Below are 22,244 nucleotides of genomic sequence, written 5' to 3' on the forward strand. Positions count from 1 at the left end.
CATCTAATGTACACACCACCTGCAAGTTTTTCTAAATTCTGAAATTACATGCTTAATTTCTTTTGTTTGTTTGCCACATGTAGCCTTTTCGGCTTGCCAGATCCTTTTTTTTTTTTTTTTTAAAGATTTTATTTATTTATTTGAGACCGAGAGACACAGTGAGAGAGGGAACACAAGCAGGGGGAGTGGGAGAGGGAGAAGCAGGCTTCCCGCGGAGCAGGGAGCCCGATGCGGGGCTCGATCCCAGGACCCTGGGATCATGACCCGAGCCGAAGGCAGACGCTTAACGACTGAGCCACCTAGGCGCCCCTGTCCTTTTATATTTTTATAAAATACATGTATATGTTACATATAAGAAGCTCCTTGAATAATCATTGGTATAGCATATTTAGGCCTCCTGTGTATATCCGAAAATACGATTTTACTATTTAAAATAATCGACTATGGTAATATTCTTTACACTCTGATATATCCTTAGTCTCACCAATGAGTAGCTTCACACAGAATCTTTGGTCAGTAACGTAATCCTAAAACAGTCTGGATCCTTCAGAAAAAAAGATAATGTTTTAAAACACACTTTCACTTTATCCACTTTGAACAAACCACTACAAAAAGCAGATAGTTTTTCTTTAGCCTATATTAATCTAAGCAACCAAAAAGACAGATATTTTAAAACACAGCTATCTCAAAGTACATAGGAAACAGCCTTTATCTACACAGGCACATTTTTATAATTTCCAAATACAATTTTATGCCAGCTAAGTTAAAAAAATGTTTAATGTCGTTGATATTGTTGATGCAGTTAAAGTACAAAGATTACATGCCAGCTTAATACCTGGGTGCAAAGAGAATCAGAAATGAAGGGTATTAAAGATGCCTTCAACTCTCCAGCATTTTTTTAAAGTCAAATATATAGAGCAAAAATACATACATCTCTTAATCTGGGTCACCCATGAGTACATGACTGTTACATTATTCTCTATATCTTGCATAGCAAAAATAACTGATTAAAAATAAAACAAGGAAATGAACATTTCAGGTAAACTCCAAATATGATTTCAAAATATGAGAAAATCTTTGTACTTTACTATTTTCAAACAATTAAAATGGAACTATCCATAAAAGACACAAGTATTTCATGTACATTTTTGTCAAACCAACTAAACCTAACAAACTCAAGTCTCAAAGATGAAGATAAAATAAATACTGTGTCTCCTTAAAGAGGCAGCAGTCACAAAAGCTAACCAGGCTACAAGTCTATTTTAGAAGGCTAAAGACTATAAGCTATGTGGGATGTGGGAGGGTCTGTTTCCATTATATCCTGAAACTGAAAATCCTGTTTCTCTTTCGAGTTCACAAAACGATGATTAGCTAAGTACTTTTTAACTTGAGGACTTTCTATAACACTCTAGAGACACTTTCACACCCATTTTAAGTTACAGTGTGACAAGGCTGCACAGAAAGCAGTTCACAGTTAAACTAGATTTTTAATAAAACGGACCATTATGTACAAACTACTTTTTTTTTTTTTTAAAGATTTTATTTATTTTTTTGACAGAGAGAGAAACAGCGAGAGAGGGAACACAAGCAGGGGGAGTGGGAGAGGGAGAAGCAGGCTCCCCGCAGAGCAGGGAGCCCGATGCGGGACTCGACCCCAGGACCCCAGGATCATGACCTGAGCTGAAGGCAGTCGCTTAACCAACTGAGCCACCCAGACGCCCGTACAAACTACTTTCTTATATACAAATAGGTTAGAAAAATATAATCACAAAAAGATCTCATTCATGAAAGCAACAATAAAAACAAAGTACATACAAGATTAAATGGAGTTATGTTTTTTGACTGGAAAACTTTTATATTAATAAGATATTGTTGGCTTTCTCTAATTTAGTTTATAAATTTAATGTAGTCCCCCAAATTCTCAGATTTCTTTAGCACTGAAAATGGTTCTTAAGTTCATTTGGAATAGAAGTATAAAGATAATTAAAAAAAAAAAACTGAAATAACTATGAGAAGGGACCAATTCTATCAGATACTAAAATACATTATAAATCAACAGCCACAGCAATTAAAGAATTGCATAATTGGGATATGAATGGGTAAGAGACTACTGTAATCACACAACACCAAGATATAATATGGCAATTTAATAAATCAAAGAGGTGATACTTCAAGTAGCGGGAGACAGGTGGATTATGTGATTAACAGTATCAGGAAACGGGCTTGTCTTCGAAAAAAACATTTCTTTTATCCTTTTTTCATCTATTTTCATTTCACTATGTTAAAATTAAACCTACATTTATCAAATACTTACATGTAAGAAATCAAACAAAACAATGAGATAAAACAAGATATATATAAGCAAGGGTGGTATATATAGAAATACATGATGGTAAGAAGCCAAACAGAAGTATGGCTTGAAACTCTGGACTATTTGTGTGTGTACATAAAATTTTTAAATTCCAGGCAACAACAACAACAACAAAAACCCACCACATACAAAATAATTTAAAAAATGACACGCTGGACACAAGACAGGTAAAATAAGATTAAAGGCTAATATCCACAGTACACAAAGAACTAAGGACAAATCAGTAAGAAAAAAACATCAGGGAAAGGGCAGGAACCATCATTTCAAAGGAAAAATAGAAAGCAAGCAATAAATATACACAAAAGAATAGAAACTCATTTATTTTGCTTATCAGACCAGTAAAGATAACCAGCAATTTGTTCTCTATGGTTAAGAGTCTGTTTCTTGGTTTGCCTTTTTTTTCTTGCTCATTTGTTTTGTTTTTTAAATTCCACACGAGTGAGATCATATGGTATTTGTCTTTCTCTAACTTATTTCGCTTAGCATTATGCTCTCTAGCTCTCTCCATGCTGTTGCAAATTGCAAGATTTCATTCTTTTTTATGGCTGAATAATATTCCATTACATATAAACTACATCTTCTTTATCCATTCATCTATCAATGGACACTTGGACTGCTTCCATAGTTTGGCTATGCTGCTATAAACATAGGGGTGCATAATATTTTCTCAAATTAGTGTATTTGTATTCTTTGGGTAAATACCCAGTACTGGAATTACTGCATCATATGGTAGTTCTATTTTTAATTTTTCGAGGAAACTCCATACTATTTTCCACAATGGCTGCACCAGTTTGCCTTCCCACCAACAGTGCAAGAGGGTTCCATTTTCTCCACATCCTTGCCAACACTTGTTTCTTGTATACATGGATTTTTTTTTTAATAATACAGTACTGTAATAAAAGTATTTTCTCTTACGATTTTCTTCACATTTTCTTTTCTCTAGCTTACTTTATGGTAAGAATACAGTATATAATACAACACACAAAAAATGTCTTAATCCTCTGTTTATGTTATTAGTAAGGCTTTTTTTTTTTTTTTTTTCCTATCAACAGTAGGCTATAGCAAGTTAAGTTTTGGAGGAGTCAAAGTTATACAGAGACTTTGGACTGTATGGGTCTGGTGCCCCTAATCTCATTATTCAAGAGTTAACTGTAGTTAAACTGGCAGAAACTTTCTGGAGGGTAAGTTGGCACTACCCATTAAATGTAAGTGTAAATACCCTCTCACTTTAAAATTCCATTTTTAAAACAGAAATGTATTATGCAGGAATATTCACAGAAGTATGCCAAGAGGTCTGCACAGTGAAGCAGTCATAGAAATTGCTGGAAATTACCCAAATGCTCATCAACAAGGGAATGAATAAAAAATAATTTATTAAATAGAATATATTTTCATCCATTGAACAAATACGTAACACCTTTCATATTACTGGCACTGCAGTAACAGTGAATAACAGAGTCAGAGTCAAGCTCATACATCTAGTAAAGCTTGCATTCTATGATTAGAAAGTTAATAAAAACAAAACAATTTAAAGAGAACTGCTGTGAAGGAAATAAGGTGAGAACAGAGTAACTGGCTGAGGAGGAAGGCTACTCTCGGTAAGAGTGACGGATGATGGAGGGACATCTGAGCAGAGGAGGAGAAGCCAGTCACCTGAAGACGGGACAGAACACTTCATGCAGAGAAAAAGTGCAAAGGAAGGTTATGAGCTGTTTGGTAAAGGTACTAAAAGGTCACCAGTGTAACAAGATGTCAGGGAACTATGAAAAGAGGAAAGGACCAGGTCAATAAGGATGTAGAATAAAATCCAAAGTGCACTAGGAAGCCACTGAGATGCATGTACTGTGATTTAGGCCTTTTAAAATTCACTCTAGTGTCTGTATGGATAAAAAAGAGGGTGAGGGGCCAAAAGAAAAGCAGGGACACCAATCAGGAAGCTACTATTAATTGTAAATCACCCAAGTGAGAAGGGGTAGTGGATAACTACGTAGCCATTAAAAATAATGAATAGTTTTAGGGAAAAAAATTTTCAACACATATCTGATATGCAAAACATTTGCATATTTTAAGATTTTTGCATACATTCCCAGAATTAAATTTATGTAATACAATAGTATTAGAAATGATATATGTCCAAGAAAATATATCATTTAGCCCCATATGTGTTAGCCAGTGATACTGAACATTAAGGAAACGTTTCTAAGTATGAAAGCTAAGTGGCCTATTTTAAGACTCTCTGCAAAAGAAATGTGGAACCTTCTCAGCCAACCATTAGTACCTCGAGGCAAAAAAAAAAAAAGACATATTCTTTGGAAAAATAATGTTTTCTAAAAGCAAGGAAATCAAACGCTGCATTTTTTTGGTATTTAGACAAATAACATTTTAATTATATAATTTTCCTATTTTTAGTAGTTTAATAGAAATTTTCATTCAGTTCTTGTTCTATTAAAATGGCACTATTCTAAGAATCAACTGCATCACAAAGTAATGCCAGATTTGGCTGACTTATTTTAAATATATTTTACAGCATAATTTTAGGATGTTGCCTTGTAATATCAGGTAAACATCTAATTTTTCCCTTGACATACTTAACAATGTATCATAATTAAATGCTTAGTAACTTGAGTTCTGAGTCTAATGTTACCCCATTGAATGTTTCCAGAAACCTCATAAAGTAGACAACATTCCCCAAATTATCAGATTAAAAGCCTGACTAGGAGCAGTTAATATTAAGAGTATAGCTAATAAACTGATCAGTTAAAATTCAAATCCAAATCCAGGTCTTATGTTTAAGCTCAGAGTCATGAAATTTTAATCAAATCATATATCCCACCCCCATCTGAAAGCTAAGAACAATTCGTATTTAACAATGCTGCAGATCAATGCAAGAGAAAGGTTAGCAAAAAGAACTACATTCTTTGAACAGTGACTATAGGGAAAAAACAAAACAAAACAATCTAAGATGCGACTCACTACATACTTCATACTTTGACTCCTGCCTAGCTAGATGGCACTACTGCTGACAAGAAAATGCAAAATTTTCAAACACAAGCTTATTACTCCAAGGAGATGTAAGAGTTTACTTCAAGAAAGTCTCCAGATGTTAATCTCTAGGTTCAGGCTATAGGCAGAATTAACAGCAAGGGACTCAATGACTTCTAGAAGTAATTAATGCATTACTTTATACCCCTTAGCAATAACCTTCCTCTTTTTCACTTGTTGTAAGAGTTTCCCACCATACAGCCCAGAGACCTTAAAAAAAAAAAAAAAAAAGTTCAATGTGTGAACACGGTGAGGGCTGGGGCTATTATCTTTAGTTTTCTCATTGTATCCAAAGTGCTTAGCACATACCAAGCTTTTAAAGATTTGATGGACTGAATGTGCCAATAAGAAAGATGTTCAAAAAAACTAGACAGCAAGACAAATGAAATAATACAAAGGCTGAGATAACCAAAAAACAATTATATATAACCTAGGAGACTTCTTAAATGCCTTTAGGAACATGAAGGATTCATTTATAAAGAACATATATCTGAAACAGAGGTCAGCAAACTTTTTCCGTAAAGGGCCAGACAGTAATTATTTTAGGCTTTGTAGGCCATAAAACGGGACTACACCAAAATAAAAAGCTTTGCACAGCAAAGGAAACCACCAACAAAATGAAAAGGCAGCCTACCAAATGGGAGAAAATATTTGCAAATGATATATCCAATAAAGATTAGTATCCAAAATATATAAAGAACTTACACAACTCAACACCAAAAAAACCCAAACATCTAATTAAAAACTGGACAGAGGACCTGAATAAACATTTTTCCAAAGAAGACCTATAGACAGCCAACAGACGCATGAAAAGATGCTCAACATCATTAATCATCAGGGAAATGCAAATCAAAACCAGTATGTGATATCAGCTCACACAAACCAGAATGGCTAGTATCAAAAAGACAAGAAATAGTGTTGGCAAGGATGTGGTGAAAAGGGAACCCCTGTGCACTGTTGGTGGCAGTGGAAATTGGTGCAACCACTGTGGAAAACAATACGGAGGTTTCTCAAAAAATTAACAGTAGAAATACCATATGATCCAGTAACTCCACAACTAGGTATGTATCCAAAGAAAACGAAAACACTAATTGGAAAAGATATATGCACCCCATGTTTACTGCAGCATTATTTACAATAGCCAAGATACGGAAGCAACCTAAATGTCCATCCATAGATGAATGGATAAAGATACACACACACACACACACACACAACGGGATACTACTCAGCCATTAAAAAAAAAAAAGGAATCGGTGCCATTCATAACAACATGGATGGACCTCTTAGAGGGAATTACGCTGAGTGAACTAAGTCAGACAAAGAAAGACAAATACCATATGATTTCACCTGTATGTGGAATCTAAAAAACAAATGAACAAAAAAGCAGAAAGACTCATAAATACAGAGAACTAGTGGTTGCCAGAGGGAAGGAGTGAGGGATGGGTGAAACAGGTGAAGGGAATTAAGAGGTACAAATTCTCAGTTTTATACATATACACATATATATTTCCCAGTTATGAAATAAATACATCACAGGGATGAAAAGTACAGCATTGGAAACATAGACAATGTAATACAATAATATTGTAATAGCGTTGTATGGTGACAAATGGGGACTATGCTTATCCTGATGAACAGTGAGTAATGTACAGAACTGTCAAATCGTTATGTTGTACACATGAAACTAATACAACATTGTATGTCAACTATACTTCCAACAATAAAAATGTTTTTTTAAAAAAGATCTTTGTTGCAACTACTCAACTCTATCACAGTGTGAAAGCGGCCACAGACAGTATGTACACAAACAAGCATGGCTGTATTCCAGTAAAACTTTACTCATGGAAATCACACATTTGCAATTTCATGTACTTTGACGTGTCATGAGATCTGATCCTTCTTTTGACTTTTTAATCAGCCATTAAAAAATATAAGAACTATTCTTAGTCCTCAGGCCATACAAAAACAGGTGGAGGACAGTAGTTGCCCATCCCCTCACCTATTTATTACATACTTTCACGGAGAACAAACCAAAGGCAACTGAGTTTACATTTTTAATTAAGTACATTAGACCTAAATGTGAAGACCCAGTAAGAGAAAGCGTTTTTTAAGTAAGTTAACAGGTTGCTGAGAGGTCACACACTGCTTTTGCCTGTACCTCCAGAAACAGTTTATGTGAAAAACAAAACTGGAACAAATGACATATGAAAGCCACATCAAGACCATTTATTTGGGAAAAACACTTCCGGCCATTAACACCAGGTATGGACTAAACTAGAATTAGGCCTCAATATATGTATGCCTTTTAAAGTCTTTTTTTTAAAGATCTCCGTGTTTGCTTGAAGGACCCTTTAAACTGGCTACCAGATCCTTCCAATGAGTCTAACCTAGAAATTTAAACAGAGGACTCCGCTCCATCCCCATGGTTCTTTAACCCAGTAGGGCTGGGATGGGACCCTGGCATTGCATTTTTAAATTTGTTTAAAGTGTCATACATGTTGCTGACACTGCTACCCCCAGCAAAGGGCTACAGCTGTAGATGAACCATATCCAACTCTATGTATGTAATGGTCAGCAACTCAAGTTAAATAATAAAACAAATGGGACTCCACAGAGTAACCACAGGGTCAGCTCTTTAAGAAACACCTTTCATTAAGACAACACAGATTCTTACTGTAACCTTCTTTTTTAAAAGATTTTATTTATTTGAGAGAGACAGTGAGCACAAGAGGGGGTGTGGCCCTGACCTGAAATCAAGAATCAGATGCTTAACTGACTGAGCCACCCAGGTGCCCCGATTCTTCTTAATCTTTAGCAACCTTCTGTATCTCACCACGCCTATGAAGTTTATGTTACTTTCCCAAACAGAAGGACATTTTTGCTGCCTTTGACAGCCTCACCGTAGTAACAGGTTTCATAATCATGAGGCTCTCTTATATTTAGGAAGAATAGCAGAATATTACAGAAAGTAGAGTGAGCTAGGAAGCTTTTATTTTCAAAATGTGACTACTTTCATTATCTCAATACAAAAAAACCTTCAAGGAATAGCTCTAAATCTCTATTTTAAGCCCAAAAATACACCAGTAAATGAGTCATAACCTGGAGGTATATATGAATGCCTCAATGGTATATTATGTTCTTTGTTTTCTCGATTTGCCAATTTGTGATGTTAATCAAGATTTTCTGTTCCACAAGTTTCCCCACAATTCCTTCATTTACTGAAAAGTTCAAGGATATAGCAATACCAATGGCATAAATACAACGTATGTGTAGATTTCATTTATTCAACAACTGTTTATGCAAATGCTACATGTGAAAAGGTATAACATTTCTGGGTAGACGGTGGCGATTAAAGCAGACATGGTCCTTGCATCCTTGAAAGAGCGAAATGTGTATAACTAAGTAACAAGTAGGAGAAGGGAGTGGAATGACACAAGGACAAGTGGAAGGTCCTACTTATAGTGGCCAAAGGCTTCTTGAAGGTAACCTTCAAAAGCCGAGACCCGAAGAAGGACGCAAAAGAGACAGCATGTAAGGAGCAGAGCAGGAACATTCCAGAAACAGAAGTAACATGTGCAGAAGCCCAGAGTAATAAAGCCCTGATCACGTTTAAGAACGAAACCTCGAGACCAGTGTTTAATTATAGTGAGAAAGTGAGTGCAATGAGATGAGGCTGAAAATAGCCAGATCCTGTAGAGTTCTCTAGCCTTTGGTAAAGAATGCTTTTTTTTTCCCTAAGTGCTACTGAAAGTCCATGAAAGGTTATACTCTGAATAACAAAATCCCACTGAGTTTTTAAAGATTTTATTTATTTACTTATTTGAGAGTGAGAGAGAGAGAGAGCACGCTTGCACATGTGCAGGGACAAGAGGGGGGATGGGGAAATAATCTCAAGCAGACTCCCTGCTGAGCATGAAGATAAAGGCAGGGCTCAGTCCCAGGACCCTGATCATGACCTGAGCTGAAACCAAGAGTCTGGATACTTAACTGACTGAGCCACCCAGGCGCCCATTGAGTTTTTAAAAGCTGATTTTGTTATAATGGGAAAAACTGAAAAGGGGACAAGAAATAAAGGGAAACCTGTAAAGAAATTATAGCAAATAGTCCAGGTGATGGTGGTGGCTTAAGCTAGGGTAGTATAACTAGGCACTAAAAATAGCTACACTGGAGAAATACTTTGGAAATAGAAACAACAGACGGGTTGTAATAAATGAGAGAACTTAAAGTAGGGTAAGAGGAATTAAAGAAGAATCTTAGGCATCTGGGTTGAGCAATTAGGTTGTTATACTGAGTTTAGTGCAACAAAGGAAAAAAAAATGGGGAGTATTTCCAGAACTGCACTGTCCAATACGGGTAGCTACTTGTCACATGTGGTTATTTACATTTAATTTTATTAAAAATTAGTTCTTCAGATTGCCATATTTCAAATGCTCAATCGCCCCATGTAGCTGTTGGTTACCATACCGGACAACACAGATGTAGAACATCTCCACCACAACAGAAAATTCTACCGGTGAGGGGTGCCTGGGTGGCTCAGTCGTTAAGCGTCTGCCTTTGGCTCAGGTCATGATCCCAGGGTCCTGGGATCGAGTCCCACATCGGGGTCCCTGCTCTGCGGGAAGCCTGCGTCTCCCTCTCCCACTCCCCCTGCTTGTGTTCCTGCTCTCGCTATGTCTCTCTCTGTCAAAAAAATAAATAAAATCTTAAAAAAAAAAAAAAAGAAAGAAAAGAAAATTCTACTGGTGAGTGCTGTTATAGAAGGAAGAAAGAAAAAAATAAATAAAAATAAAAAATATATGTATCAAATGCTGGGTAGTCCAGCAAGAATAAAGCTAAAAAGTATCCATATAGTTGGTCAACATGCAAGTCCAACAGTGAGCTCAGTGGAGCATATTCACTGGAATAAATGAAAGCAGAGCATGAACTGGAATGGGAGATGAAAAGCGGAGACATGTCCATAGGATAGGAACACACTGTGAAATGGAGCACAGAAATAAAAGGGGCATTAGCTGGAGCAGAACAAAGGGTGTCCAAGTCTAGAATATTCACCCAGCCAACAAACCTTTACTGAGCACCACCTGTAACTTGCAGACACTCTTCTGGGTACCAGGGATACAAAATTAAGACAAGACCAGGAGAGGAAGAAAGAACAAACAAGTAAACAATGTTACTTCAGACTATAAGTAAGTGCCACAAACCAAATAATATGATAAAATGAAAATGAGTGAACAGGAAAGACCTCAATGTAGAAATGATACCTGAACATGACCCATAAATGACAAGAAGGAACCATCTCTGCAAAGGTCTGGGATATACCTATATGCTATTGGGAATGATCCAAATGAGGTGACAGAACTCGCTCAACACACATTTACCAATTAACTTACTTACGCAGTATGGCTGTAGGCATTGGGAAGAAAACACTCAAGGACACAGACAAAAATCCCTGTCTTTCTGGAGTTTACATCCTAGTAGGCTAAGAAAAAAGAAAATAACAAAACAAATGTTATATTATGTTATCTATTATGTTACAGAGTGATAAGGGCTAAGGAGAAACATAAAGCAAGAAAGGAAATAGGAAGTTAGGGAAGGACTGTGATTTTAGACAGGACAACAAGAAAAAGCCCGAAAGAGGTGAAGAAGTGAGCCATGGTATGGGAGCATGCTTCACCAGTTGGAGGAAAAACGTAACAGTGGCACAGAAGAAAAGGAAAGTAATAGGTGATAAAGAGAGTGCTGAACAGAGGGGTTTGTGCTTTTACTGAATGAGATGGTAAGCATCTGGAGGTTTCTGAACAGAAAAGTTACACGATCTACTGCTTTAAAAGGATTACTCTAGCTACTGTGTTGAAAATACATTTTAGGGGAACAAAGGTGTAAGCAGGGAGACCAGTTAGAAGGCCTGTGCAGTAATCTGGGCAAGTGATTACAATGGCATGGCTATGGTAACCAAGAGAAGCAGCCTTATGGAAAACTGGGAGCTCAGCTCTACATGTATATTAAGTTTGTGATGCTTCTTAGACACCCCAAATTTTTTTCAAAATAGTTGGGTATTAGCATGTAGAGTTCAGAGGAGAAACCCAAGCTAGGGATATAAATTTGGAAGTTATCAGCAAATAAATGTTATCTGTTTAAAGCTATGAGACTGGAGTGTATTTAGACGACAAAAAAGGAGAGGTCCTAAAACTAAACTCTCAGCCACATCAACAAAGAGGTCAGAGATAACAGAAAAAACAAAGGAGACTAAGAAGGAACCACCAGTGAAGTACGAAGAAAACTGCTAGCAGACATGGTAGCCTAGAAGTCAAAGGAAAAAGCATTTCAAGCCAACTGTGCAAAATGCTACTAATAGGTTAAATGAAATGAGGAATGGAAATTTATAACAGTGGTTGTTGGTAGGGTTCAAAAGAAAAGGGAGAGTGAATATAAGCAGAATTTTCAAGGTATTTTGTGTAGGTGGTGGGTGAAAGGGGAGACAGGAAGAGAAATCTGTTTTAAAATGAGATAAACAATCATTTTTGTATGCTCATGGCAAGAGCTAGTAGAGAAGGAAAAACCAATGATGCAAGAGAAGGGAGACTGACAAAGAGTAATACTATTCTTGAGACCAAGAGGGAATGGGATCTTGTGTACAAATGAACTGGTTGTCCTTATCTTGGAACACTAAAGTTCATCCACCGTGACAGAGAAAGTGAAGAGCAGAGTCACAAATACGGGAGCATGCAGGAATTCTTTCAATTATTCAATATGCTTAGTGAAATAGAAAGCAAGGGCATTAGATGAGTGAGGATAGGGGAGGAGGTGCTGGGACATTTGAGAAAAAGAAAAATAGAATCATAAAAGAGGGTGAATAGACCAGGGACCATTGGGCATGAAGCCAGAGAAGAACAAAACTGTTGAGAGTATATATAAGAAAGTGATTATTATTCAACATGAAATTTCAACTGGGTATAAGTGAAGGTGAGGGGATACTGAAAAGCTTAGATGGAGAGATTGTAGTTTCTGGTGGAGATGAAGGGCTGTTGGAACTGGAAGTATTTACTAGAGGAATAAGACAGTGGGACACGTGAAATGAGATTGGGGTGGGGATAGTTACTGATAAAAGACAAGGTATTCTAGGATATGAAATGGGAACACGTGGATGAATTAGATTGAAAAATAAGATCACTGAAGAAGAAATCAAGGAACTAATAGCCCAGAATATTGGAAGCATCTTTTATATCAATGTTCCTCAAAGAGCCAGACCATGACACCATAAGGAGCTTGCGCCAGATTATAAATCAACACACTGTGTCCTTTATCAAGAAGAATTTAGTGACAGGTTATTTATATTCTGGCACAAACCCTTTATCATAATCCATGCTAGTAACTAACAGTTCAGACCAGACGACATTTTGAGTAGCACTGTTGACATGGACACTGATATCACCAAGAATTATGACAGAAATAAAGAAGACAGTGAGCCAGGCTAATAGTGTTCAAGGAAGGAAGGAGATGACCCTCCTTACTTTTTCTTCTTTTCTCAAACATCCCAACACCTCCCCAGGAAAGTTGGTAGATGACTAAAATAGAGTGGTAGTGGGTAGTATAATTTGATGGCATGAGAGTCAAAGTTTGAAGTTCTGGAAAATAATGGTTAAGACGTGACAATGAGAAACAAAGACATTTTCTCTACCTCTTGGTTTAGTAGTAAAAGCTGTGCAAAAAGGTACTGAGAGAGCTGCAAAGGAAGTAGCATTATCAGGAGAGAGGCTAGGTTACAGTGGGATTAAGAAAGAGAAGGGAACATTCCCAGAATACACTGAAAATAAAAGGGGTCTCCTGATGACTATGAGTTATAGAATGCACAATAAGTGAATTTGAGGATGATAAAAAGTGGGCAATGGAGAACAACAACAACAAAAATCCCACAAAAAAAACAAACAACAACAACAAAAAACAATGGGATTAGAATCTGGAGGGATATGACTAACACAGAAAAGTTAGGTATAACTAAAAGAACAAAGTCCTTGAAAAGGCATGAGTCAGGACTGGCCTCTGACCAGGATATATACTCTTTCCTCCATTTTAAAGATGGACATTTGATGCAGATTGATAGATAGGGTGGTGAAGGAGTTCCTGCTTAGCTTCTGATGGGCGAGAGGGGACTCATTTGAAGAGCGGAGGTTAAATAGTCTTCCTGTCTTGGAGCTTTCTAGAGAAATGGAATACAATCTGGGGTATAATGGCAAAGGGAGAAATCTGAGGCCCTTTAGCCTACAGTCAGGGTATTCTTCAAACATGATTATTAAGTATTCTTATAAAAAAAGTCCAATTTTAGTACTTCCCAGCTTCCACTTTTGAGCAATATTAAGTTAACTATCATTACTCTGCCTCATGAGTGACCCCCAATCTTTAGGTGTTCCAGACTCTTAATTTCTTAAACTTTCTAGCCTCTTATTTCTTATTCTATGGGAAACAGAATGACTGGCACTCTGATTCAGGACCCAGGAAAAAGGACAGATGACTTAAGGCAGGAAATAGTGACCTACAGGACAACTATCAGAGAGTAACAGTTTTACTACATGAATGGATCACACAAAATATTCATAACTAGAAGTTAGAACAATATAAACCTAATTTCATAGTCTCACGTGTTTTTTTCAACAGACGATAATAAAAAAATAATAAAATAGCTGGACTTAAAAACCAAACTGCAGAATTCAGCAAAATGCCAGAAAACAGACTAAACTTACAAATGTATCGAAAGAGTTACATGTCCATGCATACTAGGTTTCCTATAACATTTAATGTCTACTTTTGCATCTAAATGAACTATTAGGTAGACAGAAGTAATGTCTGACATTGCTGCAATCTTTCAGTAGCTCAGAAAAATAACTGTCTAAGCCAGTACTTTCTACATAGTAGAATGGTACACCACTTGGAAACCTCCACAGTTAGACTGGAAAATATTTCCAAGAAACCCTTGTTCCTGTTTTACACATATGGCACTCATCTAGTATATGGCAAACTTCAAAGACAAACTCACTCCCTATATCCTTACCCCAAACCACTTAATTATACTTAAAAAAAAAAGTTTACAACAACCACTCCTCAGTGCAGCAAATTACTACAATCATTTAAGATCATCTTCAAATTGCATTCCCAAGAAATTTTGCAGTAAATCTAACTCCTCACACTTTTATATGAAAAATGTACAATAAAATGTGTGTATATACATACACATACATCACAATTATTCCAGCTATCCTAAAACCCTTTTAATAAAAGCTTATTAAACTAACCCTACAGCCTTTGCACATCTTTTACTTCCAAGTCAGATCAGCTACCAGCATTCACGGTAAGACTTATTAATCACAGATATGGTTCGTATGCCTTGAGAACTGATGAACTTGACAGAACTTAAACAGGTTAAAAATATCTCCCCCCAATTTTTTTCACTAATTGTTTAACCTATCTGTTACAAATCAGTTAAAAGGAAACAGTACAGCAACAGGTGAATTACGAAATCACAAGTAAAACTGTGGGAACATTAGTGAAGAAATGAAGAGACAAATAAATACGGGAAAAAATGGGAAGTGCTATGAAGCATTTTCACCTCAGCATCATCCAGCTGTTCACACTATGCAAACTGCTGGGGCGGGGGAGGGAGCCTTTTCAACAAGTTCATAAGAAATCAGAGGCAGGAAATTTCTGGAATATTATAAGAGAAACTTTACAGTGGCTTGACAAAGTTACATGGGGGCAGTGGGATAGGCCAAGGAGTAAGCACCTCTGAGATAAATGTTTTGTGAAAAGTTCACTGATCAGTTTTGTTTGTATTCTATACCATATCATATAAATACAACTGTAGCACTATTCTCAGATACTGCGTTTTATAATCAATGTTGCCCTATGCACTGCATTTTCAGTCCAGACATAGCTTGTCATTTAAACATGTAGCTTGCAGACTAAACACCCAACTTTTCTAACTCCAGAAATGAAAAACTTTGCCCTAGCAACAAAAAGATTTAACCAAAATCTATTTAACTGCCTGCATAAATTTATTCTACCCAAGTAATAGCATGCCATTAATTTAAGTAAAACTTATATTCAATTAATTTTTCATTATCTAAACTTTGCTTTTAAGTTTTGGATTTGGTCTGATAATAGTTTCCGTTAAAAGTGAAGACTTCAGATAAAAACCAGGACGTGATTTAAAGACATCAATAAAATTTCAGGCTGACATGATTATGTACACACAACCAAAACATGTCCAGCATTTTTAATATCTTCACAGATTAAGTTTTGAAATCTCTTTTAAAAATGCTCTTTAAAAAACTATAATTAAGATGACCAAGTTGTTATTTCTCCTTTTCTTTGACCAAAACTATCTTATAATTCCTAAACTCAAGTGTGAGTTTCCCAGATTTCACAAACAAGTTAATAATACAAAAGTGCTTTTAATAGCGGGAGGGGAAGAATGAAGTGGGGGAAATCGGAGGGGTAGACGAACCATGAGAGACGATGGACTCTGAAAAACAAACAGGGTTCTAGAGGGGAGGGGGGTGGGAGGATGGGTTAGCCTGGTGGTGGGTATTGAGGAGGGCACATTCTGCATGGAGCACTGGGTGTTATGCACAAACAATGAATCATGGAACACTACATCTAAAACTAATGATGTAATGTATGGGGATTAACATAAGAATAATAAAAAAAAAAGTGCTTTTAAGTTCCTAATGTATAATCAAGTGATAGAAGGTATTTTCCAAGTGCCTAAACATGACCCTAATAGTTTAACAATCTTATTTCCTATGTTATATGAACCCACAGATTCATATCATCCTCATTTAGTAGAATCATTATCACAAAGAACTGTACTCTAAATGGGACTACTGCGGATGTTACAAACTGGCAGTATCCTGCCAGTAGGTGTATTTAATTTGTGCTGAATAGTGTCTTAAAACATGAATTTCATTCACCAACATGTGCAAATCAAAAGATGCACATTAATCTGATTTCCTGCTTCTCTCAAGAAAAAAAATCAGATGATGTGGCAACATGAACTATATTCCCACACAACAGCTGGAACTGCTGAAGATTGGCTGCTTAGAAGGGATTTGTACTCTCCAATTTGTTGTATTCCACACAGTCCCAGTTACCCTGTACCAAATGGTCCTAGAAACACTGAGTAGCCATTGCCAATGTAATAGAAGACCAATCCTATATGGCTTATGAAAGCAATCTTACTTTAGTTACTTATCTTGAATGTCAAAATGTTTATGTTACAATAATAAAGACAAGCAGCCAATTTCAGAGATAAATTAAGTCCCTAACAGAATTTTTCTGTAAGCTGTATGCACATACTTTTTAGAAGAACTTTCAAATCCACTCTCCTATCTTGTAAAAATTTTGGAAAACTGGAACAGCTGCTATTCAGCCTTAAGAGACAATAAATGATGCAAATACTAAGAATCTACTTGAACATTACTAATTCCAAAAATGATCCATTGTGGGGGGAAAAAAAATCCATTCTGAATAACCATTTGTATAAAAACAAGGCATTCTTTTTGTGTTTAAAAAAAAAAAAAAACTCTTAACAGTATTTCTTAGTCAAAAATCATTATCAATGTTTTCAAAAAATTACTTGAATTCCAAGAGCAAAATGGAGCAGTGATACTGTCATTTTCCTCCCCTACTGTCAACTTTTCGATTTCATTTCAACCACCCATTATGGAAAACAGGCAACATTTTAAAGTTTGTCTGAACTAATTAATTTTCCATAAAATTAACATTTGACTTCCAAAAGTTAATTGAGAATACACTTCATTCTTGTTACTAATCAGAATTCAAACTGAAACAAGTATATTCATAAAAAAATGTTACTAATAGAAACATAAGACCTTTACTACAGGAGCAGGGAGAAAGGTTTTTATTGAAAAATTTAAAGGGCAAAATATTGGCATAATACATCACCACCCACAACCTTATACAATGAGAGCCTATAGTAACCAGGGCATTATAGTCTAGAGTTCATATACACTGACCGAGCTAGTTTTGTTTCTATCTAGTTCCGAACACAGACATACTCCTTGATAATATAACTCAGTTGAGCACTTACTCATGTTTTACTGTGTACTTTATTTGAGACACACTGACAATCTGATTAACTTTTTCTGAGAACTTTAGTTTCTGTAATTCATTAGGACAGCTAAACACATGATCCCTCACCCCCAAATTCTTAGAGTGAGTTTTTGGTTTTATCATCATGATATATTTAACCTACTTAAAGTGGCTTACATTAAATGTAATCCCTAATTTAACTTTGATCTTTCTCCTACAAATATTGGTTGAGATGACATTTTCTCAAGCCAATCTTTTAATGATCACTATTGATATGAATAAATTATTCTAGAATTCAAAAGGTTTCTTGATTGATGCTTTCTCATCAGAACCGTTCAAAAATATATTCCACACAAACTTGCTGGGGGGAAAAAATCACAAGCATTACATTATATCCACTGGAGGGCACTCAACATGACCAAAGCATGGAATGAAAACATGCCCTAACACTACTCTCACTCTGTAGCTGCATCGGGTTTGAGGGAGACTCTGGGGGTGGGGAACGTCTCTTAAAAGAAGAGATGAGGGGCGCCTGGGTGGCTCAGTCGTTAAGTGTCTGCCTTCGGCTCAGGTCATGATCCCAAGGTCCTGGGATGGAGCCCCACATCGGGCTCCCTGCAAAGCAGGAAGCCTGCTTCTCCCTCTCCCACTCCCCCCTGCTTGTGTTCCCTCTCTCTTGCTGTCTTTCTGTCAAATAAATAAAATTGTAAAAAAAAAAAAAAAAAAGATGCCCACAATTAACAAATTCAAAAAGGCAGTAAAACTTTAAAAAAAGGGTTCCTAATGTAGCTGACTTTCTCTGTTACAAGAGCATCTTTCTTTAGGGAAAGTAGATTTTATACATACTTTTAAGGATAACAGGGTTCAGGCCTCAAAGGATCTAGGTTTCAAACTAAGTCAAGCTCTGTCTTGCATGAAACACAAAAACACAAGCAGCATTCCTAAGTAAACAGAGGAAATAAAGAACTTTCTCCTGAGTTTAAATGATGAAAAACTATACGAGTTAATTCCTACTCATTTTCAAGCAACACAAATCACATATTTTCTCTTCATGGAGCCTGAGAAGTATATACTTATTTTAGCCTATTAGCCTAGTTATCTATCACACAATTAGAACGTATTACATGAACAATGGTCTGTTAAAGAATGAGAACTGATTCTGCAAATCAGTATCCTCTATTTGAGGGCACAGGAGGCAACAGCTACATGCTCTAGAATAATCACGAAATAGTGCCTTGTCTATGTTTACTATTTACTTTTATGGTATAAAAATGTTTTTAGTCAAGCTATTTCAACAAAAGATATATTCCCAACAAGAAGAGAGCTGCAAGAAAAACTTAATACAACTAATGTTTTCAAAAACAAGGTCACAAGTTAATATGAAGCACTACACAAGAGTTGTAATACTTTTAATTAGAAGTTTGTCCTACACAAAAAGCATTCACCCCTTCCACCCTGGGTTAGCAATCAAGCATACTTCCAACCAAGCTCAAAGTACAAACTTAAAATTTACCACCTACTCATCTGCAATTATTATCAACAACTAGTAAACTATGAAAGAAAAACAAAATCATGTCGTAACTGGACATTTTCTTTCATTTGAGTAACACAAAAGTTTCATCTGGCTGAATATAGATAGTCCATTTTGGGGGGTTATAATTTCACTGCTACTTACAACTATAAAAAAGACATTCAAACTTTTGAATTATCCACATCCCTAGTTTCAACAATATTTATGCTCCTCTTCCCACCCTCCCAACAACAAAAAAGGGTATCTGCACATAGTTTTTGTAAGTGCTACATCTTAAAATACCCTTTGAGAAATTTACCTACTTCATGTCTTCCCTTCCTATTTGGGGAGGGAAGTATCTATGAAAACAAGCACACAAAAAAAACTTCATATATATGAACAATTTTTATTCTAGTCATGATTAGTAACAGTACGAAGCTCAATTCAGTTTGATGAGTTTTAATATTGGAATATACATTTACTCTACATAATAATCTTGGCAAAGGATAACTAATAACAATTAGTTCAAAAGAAAGAAAACTCTTGAATACTTGACACTTGAACACTGGTAAATGTTTTACTTTTTTATTAACCGCCTTATTTTAAAAACATAGTTTTCCCTGAAAGCTATTTAAAATGTTCCAGCCTCTGGGAGAGTCTCAAGCTTAGGACTCCACAAGGACTCTAAGTTGCACGCTATACTAAACTTCCTAGTGCATTTTTTCCCCCTCAAGGACTACAGGCCTGAATAGTCTCAGCATTCCTTTAATCCTATAGAATAGTCTTCTGCAAGTTTTTCAAGTTACTGTTGCAATCACTTTAGGGCCTTGTCCTTGTACATGGCCTTCAGAACAAAGACTGGGTCAAAGTAATGAATACTGGGTGCAAATTAAGCAAATTTTGAGAAACGATATTCTCCAGTAAACCTTAATGGTTTTTGTTTAAATCTAGAGAATGTGAAAGTAAAATAAATACTGCAGCAGCCTCAGTTGCTCAGGCCCAAAACAGTCTCCAAAGTAAAAGTTTATGTCACTAATTTAAGCAGATAGTTAACGGTAGCGTTATGTAAAGACATTTCAAGCTATGTCTACTATTTTGTAGGATGAAGACAAGTTAACACGAAGATATCTAAAGGTCCTGAATGTTTACCAACTGACAATACTGAAATGGCTTCCTAAATTCCACACAAAATACGTTATAACTTCAGCGATCTGAAAAACATTAGCCTAGACTTTATCAAAGGATAGCCGTCTCTTCAAGTTGATGTCTAGTCTAAGCCACCACTATTCATGATACAAAGCTCTCATTTCACTAAAACCACTCCTCGATTTCCTTTTGCCGACCTCTGCATACCAGCAGGCCAGTCTCTCTTCATTCACCACTCACAAACTCAGGGGGGAGGGGAGACCACAGATGTCTGGAAGATAGAAAGTATGGAGACAATGCTCCCTCCAAAAGGGAACAGAAAACGAAGGAAACAACTACACCCAACTGCCAAAGCTTTTAAGTTTCGCGGATTCAGAAGCAGGCTTTGAGAACTTTCAAAGTCTCTGTTCAAAATCCTCCCCCTAGACAAAACACTGAAAGAAGTTGCAATTATTTGGTCAATTTCGTAGCGAGGGAACAATTCACTCTGATGAAAAGAAAACGTGCTCTAAAAATCATGTTTAGCTGCCATAAAAGTATTTGAATAAATCATTTCTCCCAGCAAGGTTCTCGAAGCACTCAGGAGCTGAATCCCGCCGTTCACTTGATAAGAAACAGTAAGCCAGTCGCCCTGGCCCCCGCCCCTATTTTTACTAGGGTCTCACACCCACCGCCATAAATCCAAAAGACTCCCGGTACGTTGCATGCCGCTTTCACTCACCTGCACGGTACAAGAAAATATAGGTGCAGCACACGGATTTATATGTGCAAACCCTACTGACGCATCGCACCGTCTGCACTAGTAGTTTGGTTCCTCTAAGGTTTAAAGTTGCTTGGGTCTAAACAAGCGCCAGTGCCAAACTCACATAAGCGTGGCATAAAAAACAAAAAACAATTCTCTTAAGAATTCTCTTAATTTGTCCTTAAGAACGAAAGAGGAAATCTGAACAAAGTCTACTGGCCCTATCGACCCGGCAGATGGGACCTGGGTGGCGTCCCAGGCCCAGCGTCCGTACCCCAACTCCCCGCTGGGGCTGGGAAGGCGGAGCCCCCCACCCCCGTCCCCACCCCACCCCGCCCCCCACTCCGGCCCGGAGCATCCCGAGGCGCAGGGTCCCTCCCCCAAACTCGGCCGCGGCCGGAGTCCCGGACGGAAACCACAGCCTCCCCCGCGCCTGCCCCCGCCAGCCATCGAGCTCCTGGACGCGCCCTCGCGTCGCCCCCTCCCCGCCAGCGGCGCCCCCGGGGCCCCGAGAAGCAGCGCGACCGGAACCCGGGCCCGGCCGCCGCCCTCCGCCCCCCGGGCGCGGCCCGCCCCCGCCGCCTCCTCGGCGCCCCCAGCCCGCACCCCCCGCTCCCCACCCCGGGCCTCCGCGCCGCGCCGGGCCCGGCTCCCAGCCGCCGCCGGCACCGCGCGCCCGCGACTAAGTTTGGCTCCGAAGAGGGAGCGGGGGCAGCCCCGGAAGGGTAAGGAAAGGAGTGCCCAAGCACCTCAGGGGAACAGGCTCCTCCCGCCGCTGGAGTCCGACCGTCCTCGGCCTGCGGTGGCGGCTCGGCGGGGACTGGAGCTGCTCCTCGGACCTTCCTCGTCTCCGCCTCCCCTCGCTCTCTGTTTCTAGGGCCGCGCTAGCGCAGCTGCCACAGACCGAGAGGCTTAAAATGGCGCCGCACAAGGAGCTCTTATAAGTCGCGCAGTGGCCTCTGTATCCTGCCGCCACCGGCGCAGCGCGGAGCGTTCCGCCGTGCGAGGACAAGGGGCGGGGCGCGGACGAGCGGCGAAAAGTAGTCCCCGCGCCGCCGGCGACTGCCGCTGTCCGACAGCCCCGGGCAGGGGCGGGGCGCCCGCTCGCTCCCCGGCCGCTCCTCGGGGGAGAGCCTGGAGGGTATCCCGCCGCGCCGCTCTGCGGGGCGGCCCGCGAGGGTGCCGTGGTCCGAGGCGGGGAGGCCCGGGCGGTCGCAGGCCAGGGGGTTGAGGGAGGGCGCCACCCTGAGCCTCCACTGTCCGGAGCCCGGCGCCCCCGCCCCGTGCGGGTCCCGGCCGTGAGAGCGGACGCGGGCTTGCCGCGCTTC

The 22,244-nt window shown here is 38.5% G+C and overlaps 1 protein-coding gene across 4 annotated transcripts in view; it reads right to left on the bottom strand.

The window, feature by feature from the left end:
- CTNNB1 (catenin beta 1) overlaps positions 1–21,874 on the bottom strand; it is a 40,605-nt gene extending 18,731 nt beyond the window's left edge. For 3 of the 4 annotated variants that reach the window (XM_045903991.2, XM_045903992.2, XM_045903990.2), the window contains exon 1: positions 21,666–21,874. The gene's annotated coding sequence lies outside the window, so the exon portion shown is untranslated. Of the gene's footprint in view, positions 1–20,895; positions 20,920–21,665 lie in introns of those variants that run through there. The other variant, XM_064589542.1, reaches the window with a different exon arrangement.
- Between the last annotated feature and the right edge of the window lie 370 nt (positions 21,875–22,244).

The sequence above is a fragment of the Mirounga angustirostris genome, unplaced genomic scaffold (assembly GCF_029215605.1).
Source record: "Mirounga angustirostris isolate CCGP_5_RB_7025 unplaced genomic scaffold, mMirAng1.0.hap1 SCAF_1, whole genome shotgun sequence".
Classification (NCBI taxonomy): Eukaryota; Metazoa; Chordata; class Mammalia; order Carnivora; family Phocidae; genus Mirounga; species Mirounga angustirostris.